At 42.4% G+C, this 7,334-nt stretch overlaps 1 pseudogene; it reads left to right on the forward strand.

Annotated features, from left to right (window-relative positions):
* Positions 1-2,824: 2,824 nt before the first annotated feature.
* Positions 2,825-2,925, forward strand: LOC141609872 (small nucleolar RNA R71; annotated as a pseudogene).
* The last annotated feature ends 4,409 nt before the right edge of the window (positions 2,926-7,334 follow it).

Consider the following 7,334-nt stretch of genomic DNA (forward strand, 5'->3'; position numbering starts at 1 on the left):
TTCATGGGAGGAGGCAATTGCTCAATCACATGCACTTTTGCCTTATCAACATGTATACCCTTATCAGAAATCAGAAGTCCTAACACAACTCCCTCATTGACCATGAACTGACATTTTTTCCAGTTTAAAACAAGATTAACATCAATACAACGCTGCATGACTTTATAAAGATTAGCTAAACAACGATCAAAGTCATTACCATAAACTGAGAAATCATCCATAAATACCTCCATAATATTTTCTATATAATCAGAAAAAATCCCTATCATGCACCTCTGAAAGGTAGCTGGGGCATTACACAATCCGAAAGGCATCCTGCGGTATGCAAAAACACCCTGTGGACAGGTAAAAGTGGTCTTACTCTGATCATCCGGATGAATAGGGATCAGAAAGAACCCTGAATATCCGTCTAGAAAACAGAAAAATTTGTTAGAAGCAAGTCTATCAGTCATTTGGTCAACAATAGGGAGGGGGAAGCGGTCTTTCTTAGTGGCGGCATTTAACTGTCTATAATCAATGCACATCCGCCACCCTGTCACAACTCGCGTTGGTATTAATTCATTTTTCTCATTTTTAACCACGGTAGTCCCTCCTTTCTTCGGAACTACCTAAACTGGGCTAACCCACTTGGAGTTGCCAACAGTATAAATAATACCTGCATCGAGTAGTTTCATCACCTCGGCCCTAACAACTTCCTGCATCTTCGGGTTCAACTTGCGTTGACCTTGTCTGTAAGGCTTGTGGCCTTCCTCCAGCTCTATCCTGTGCATACAAATATCAGGGCTGATGCCCTTAATATCATCCAAAGAGTAACCTAAAGCCTTCCTGTTTTTCTTAAGCACACACATCAAAGCAGAAAGCTGGTCATCATTAAGCTTAGCATTAACAATAGCTGGGTACTGCTCCGTATCATCTAGAAAAACATACTTAAGATTAGGAGGAAGTGGCTTACGCTCTGACACCTTTACCTCTACAGCATACGCAGAATCAGCTTCAATGGTATAGCAAGTGTTTATCAAATTTTCGTTGGCCAGGCTTATGAGCATCTCATCTTCTTCCTCTGTGACCTCGTAGCTTTCCATTGAGGCTACCAAAACATCTGGCTCCTCAGCATTCACCACTGTATTATCTGCACACTCATCTAAACGGGTTAGATCAGCTAAGGGATCCTTGTCTAAGGATTCCCTCCAGTTACAATTAACGGCTCTGTCAACAATATCAACGGAATAACACGTATCATCATCAGCAGGTTCAGTCGCCTTACGAGCAAGACTGAACTCAATGGTGTCATCTCCTACCTCTAAGGTTATGATTCCGCGTTTGACATCTATTACAGCCCCAGCTGTATGTAAAAATGGTCTACCTAAAATAATAGGTATCTGACTGTCCTCTACAATGTCCAAAACAACGAAATCGACAGGAATAAAAAACTTACCCACTCGAACGGGTACATCCTGTAAGACTCCTAAAGGTCTCTGAGTTGATCTATTTGCCATCTGAAGGGTAATATCGGTCACCTTAAGTCTACCCATATTTAGCTTTTCGCATATAGAATATGGCATGACACTGACACTGGCCCCTAAATCACAAAGGGCCTTTCCAATTTCGTGGTTACCTATAGTGCAGGGGATTGAAAAGCTACCCGGGTCCTTTAATTTAGGTGGTATGTTAATTTGCTAAAGAACATTACATTCTTCCACAAAAGCAACAGTACCATCATCATGAAAATTTCTCTTACGATTCAAAATGTCTTTCATAAATTTAGCGTAAGAGGGTACCTGGGTAATTAGATCAGTGAAAGAAATGGTTACCTCAAGATTCTTGACCATCTCCAAAAACTTACCAAACTTGCGCTCCAGCTTAGTATTCTTTAAACGCTCTGGATACGGGACTCCAACACTGGCCATAGGATCAGCAACCTTCGGCTTCCGTAAATTTAAAACCTCCGTCAAATCATCAATAAGTATGGAATCATGCAAATTAATTGACGGATTTGCGTCCTGCATTGGAGACCCAGTCGATCGACCATTGAGCTCGGTCGATCGACCAATCACACTGGGTTTGAACAGTTTCTGGCCAAAAACTTCTTCGTCAGGAACTTCAGTCGATCGACTGATATTGTTGGTCGATCGACCACATGTGCTGGGTTCAATTAGTTTCTGGTCAGAAACCTTTTCATCAGAGTTTCCGGTCGATCGATCGATTTGTTGTTGTTGTCGATCGATCATCTGCTCTCGCGCAAAAGCTCGTTTTCGCACCAGAAATTAAATTTGTCTTTTCATCATTTCCCGAGTCTTCTCTTGGCTTATTGGGACCATCATAAGAGACGCCACTTCGGAGATTAATGGCATTAATGGTTTCAATTGGCCCCTCACATTTGCTTGAAGAATTGGCGACTTGGTTAGCCTCTAAATTCTCTAACTGCTTCACAAAATTCCTTACAGATTCAATCCCAGCTTCTTCTATTTTCGTGACTTGAACCAAAAGAGCTCGGACTATTTCTCTCAATTCCGCGGTCTCATATGAGTTATTAGCATGAATTTCAATTTCTCTCTCGGAAACCTTAGAAGTCTCGAGCTTTTCGAGCCGGGCTGTAATAGAAGCTATGAGTGTCACAACGACACTCATTTCATCACTTTGCTTTCGCAAGTTTCCACGCGAACTCCCAAACTCAGCTCTATGGACTGCCATCTCCTCAACAGTTTTCCAACCTTTATTCTGACCAGTATTATTTTGGAACCTACCATTTGCAGCTGCATCCAGGATAACCTTGTAGTCATCATATAAAGAATTGTAGAATAAGTTGCAAAGGTACCACTGCTGGAAACCGTGGTGAGGGACAGACCGAACCAAACTCTTAAAACGTCCCCATGCTTCGCAAAATTCCTCATCAGGTCCTTGTTGGAAATTTGTAATTCTGCTTCTCAAGGCAACAGTCTTTGCAAGTGGGAAGTATTTTTTGTAGAAAGCTAATGCTAGAGATGTCCAATCTGTGACTCCAGCTGCTACCCTATCAAGGTAGCGGTACCAATCTCACGCAGAATCTTTCAAGGAGTATAAGAACATCATCCCCTTTACTTCATCTTGGGTCACCCCAGCCGGTACAGGTATGGAACAGCAGTAGTCTGTGAAAATTTCCATATGCTTCAAAGGATCCTCGTCCGGTAGACCAGCAAATTGATTTCGCTCCACTAAATCGATATAGGAGGAACGAAATTCGAAGGGACCAGTAGTAGGGGTGGGTAATTCGTATCCCTTTGGAACATGATGCACTTATGGCTGAAGATTGTCATATATTGTAGTCATGATCGCGAAACGGAGAGTACTCAAGCCTTCCTCTCAAAAATCTGTCTTCTAACTGTGCAAAAGCAAAACTAGAAGCAGGAGTAAGCAACGGCCTCAAGGAACCAAAGTTCCTTGAGACAAGAAAAATAAACTAAAAATAAATCAAACAGAATTACACCGTCTCCCCGGCAACGGCGCCAAAATTTGTTACCGTCGTTTTGTATCAAAATTAAATTTATAAATCCGAACTAAAACTATAGCTAGTGATAGTAAGGGTCGAACCACAGAGAGACAAGATCAATTCTATTTGAAATTTTTAGTCTATAAAAGTAACGATTAAATGGGGGTTTTGAGTTTGTTTGATTCTAGAGGCTAATTGGCAAAATAAGAAATTTCTCAAATAAGATAAAAAGGAGATCAGGAACTTCGGTTCACCATGGCTAAGGTCGGGTCAAAAAGGTAGCAGAGGTCCTATAATACGGTCTCAGGAAATATGAGCAAGCCTTTCGATCAATGCTCAAATTTAACCTTACGGTCTTCTAATTCCCTAGAATTTCTCAAAACTTTCGCTCAAAGGAAATTCCAAAACCAATGAAAATCCTACCTACTAATCTTTCAATCTAGTAAGACGGGTTTATCAAAAGGTAATAAGATCGATACGGAAGAAATCATACTAATAAAAGCGACCCTAATTTACGCCATGGCTCACCTCGTTCCCAATCAAGATAATTAGCAATGCATGATTAAAACTATAAAAATTGCAAAATTGAAGACGAAGAATAAAATTGACATGATTGAAATTGAATTTAAGACAAAGGATTAAAACTGAATTGCTTGAATATAAATCGGTAACAACAAGAATTAAATTGGCAAGAATTAAGAAAAGAAGGAAATTGAAGTAAAGCTTACTAAGAATTGATGAACAAAGCAATTGAATTGAAATCCGTAGTCTACACTTTCTTGTTCCCAAAACTAGATCTAAAAACTTCAGTTGTTCAATAATAAAAAGCATAACCTAAATTATTGTTGCCTTCTACTGATAAACGTTCTCCCAAAAGTTAATTACACGTGGGCTTTCAAAAGTCTAACGCGTAAAATAAATCACACGTTTGCAGCTTGGTCGATCGACCAAGTGGCACGGTCGATCGACCAGCCAGTACAGTGATGCTCTTCTGCTGAAATTCCACGGTCGATCGACTGGAGATGTTGGTCGATCGACCAACTACGCTGTGTAGTAACTTCTTTTCTCTTCCAAACAGCCTCTTCACTCCATGCACGCATCCCGAGGTGAACATGTCCGAACTCCCATCTTCCAAGTTTCCATAAAGTTGCTTCCGGAGGATGATTTAGGCTTGATTTAGCTCACTTCCACTCATTCCTACAATAAATCATAGAAATTCCAAAGTAAACCGTTTCGGGAGAAATAGTAGCTTAAAGCTAACAAATACGCATAGAAATACGTGCCAAAACTTCGAATAAAGTGTATAGAATATGCACGTATCAGGAGCTACCCCCGATGTGATGAGACCACCGAAGAGGAGGAGTTCCGGCACCAAGAATATGGTGGGCCGTGCATTCGCTCGTCTTGGGTCGAATATGGGGTCTTGTGCTAGACCGGAGGCCGTCGTCGTCTTAGATCCGTTCCGAGGAGGAAATCCATGCTAGGCGGGCCAACAAGAAGAACAAGGGGAAGATGTACCCTGAGGGAAAAGGCAAGGGTAGAATGGAGGAGTGAAGACCTCCATTACCCACTTTATTATTATGTTGTATTATTGTTGTGGGTTTTTATTATGTTGTACTAGCTAGTTATTGTATGTTTTGTGCTAGTTTTATTACGTGAGGTGTTTTAGTTGACACCTTAGCTTTGACAAGTTTTAGACTCGTCGAGCTTTATTTGTTGTTGAAATTGTAATCCCTCCCACTATTAATTAAATAAGAGGGTTGCCCGTGTCAAAAATTGTGAACGCTTGTTTCTTCCATCCATTTGGTGAAGGCAATTCAATTTGAATCGTCCTAAACATTTGCACTTGGGAAAGTGGAGTTTTGTGGGAAGGGAGAAAGGCTTATTTTTTTTTGTACTTTTGTGGGAAAGGGAATGTTTTTCCCTTTTTTTTGGAAGTTGATGTGGGTGATGTTGTTTTTTTTATTATGGGGATGGTTGTATCCTTCTTGTGTAAGAAAGGACTACCTACGTATCCACCTGAAAAGATGAAATCAAACCATGATCGTAGTTCGAAATGTTTTGTAAATTTGATTGGGTTTTGTGGTTGTATCCCTCAGGCATAAGAGGGACTGCCTAGGTATTCACCAAAAGAGGTGAAATCAAACCATGATCGTAGTTCATGGGGTTGTTTTGTTTTAGTGCAAATGGATGTTGCCTTTGACAGATCAAAGGACCTTTGAAACGGGCAAGGTGCCGCAGCTTAGACTAGATAAAACATGCAATTTCAAATCAGAACACGTCGAGGAACTTGACTTGAAAAGGGTCGAAGGTGGTTGCTAGTTGTAAAACTAGGCTAGGTCGTTGGTTGCTACGGTTCAAGGGTAGTATTTTTTGAGTTGGTCTAGGTTGGTCGGGTTTGTAAATTCCTCCCCGTCTAGGTCACTCAGTCTCACTGCGCCCCCCGAAAGTATTTTCTTGACCAGGTATGGTCCGGCCTAGTTAGGTTTGAATTTCCCCCTCAGATCGACGGGTAATGGTGCTCGAACTGACTTAAGGACCAAGTCGCCCTCCTGGATGTTTCTGGGTTTAACCTTCTTGTTAAATGCCCATTGTATACGTCGTTGGTATAGTTGGACGTTGTGCAAGGCGTTGAGTCGCCGTTCGTCTAGAAGAGTGAGTTGTTCGTACCTTCGACGGGTCCATTCCGTCTCAGGGACTTGACTTTCCAGAAGAATGCGTAGGGAAGGGACCTCTAACTCTATCGGTTGAACCGCCTCCATACTGTATGCTAGGTAGAAGGGTGTGGCGCCTGTCGGTGTTCGGATGGAGGTTCGGTATCCCTAGAGCGCGAATGGGAGCTTGCTCGGCCAATCGCGGTAGTTGTCTTGCATTTTATTGATAATGGTGACAAGGGTTTTGTTCGCTGCCTCCAGCGCTCTGTTAGTTTGGGGACGGTAGGGGGATGATCGATGTCGTTTGATCTTGTATTTGTCCAGCAAAGCTTAAGTTTCCGCCCGGAAGTGAGAGCCTTGATCGCTGATGATTTCATGGGGTACCCCATACTGGCAGATGATGTTGTTTTGAATGAACTTGGCCACTTGTTTGGCGGTCAAGACTGCATATGACTGCGCTTCCACCCATTTGGTGAAGTAGTCGATGGCGACGAGGACGAAGCAATGCCCCTTAGTGCCTACCGGGTTGACTTTCCTGATGATGTCGATGCCCCAGGTTGAGAAAGGCCAAGGTGATGTCATGGTGTATAAAAGGGATGGTGGTATGTGTTGTATGTTGGCGAAGATTTGGCAATTATGGCATAGTTTGACATAGTTACGACAATCGGCCTCCATGGTGGTCCAGTAGTAACCTAGCCGCAGGATTTTCCGGGTAAGCATCATTGCGCTCATGTGAGGGCCACATTCTCCGTTGTGAACCTCTCCCATGACTTTTTTGGCTTTGTGATGGTCGATGCAAAGGAGGAGAATTCCTTGGGTGTTCTTTTGTATAGTTGATTTTGGTTTATCACGAATTGTGATGCGAGTAAACGGATGGCTCTTTGTCCTCTTTGATCAGAGTTGGGAGGAAATTCGTTTTTGGTTTTGTAATTGAGGATGGCTTGGTACCAAGGTTCATCATGGCTTTCCTCGTTGTTGATAATGGCACAAATGTGGGCTGGCTCGCTCCTTTTCTCGACACATAGGGGCATTGATGTCATATAGTTAGGTATGTTGATGAGCGCGGCAAGTGTTGCCAGGGCATCAGCAAATTGATTTTCCTCGCGTGGCAAGTGGAAGTAGTCGATTTGGTCGAAACATTCGGCCACTTGGTTGATCTTTGCTCGGTAGGGAGCCAAGCTGTCAGATCGGATTTTCCATGATCCAGATACCTG

Source organism: Silene latifolia, chromosome 10 (assembly GCF_048544455.1).
Source record: "Silene latifolia isolate original U9 population chromosome 10, ASM4854445v1, whole genome shotgun sequence".
Lineage (NCBI taxonomy): Eukaryota > Viridiplantae > Streptophyta > Magnoliopsida > Caryophyllales > Caryophyllaceae > Silene > Silene latifolia.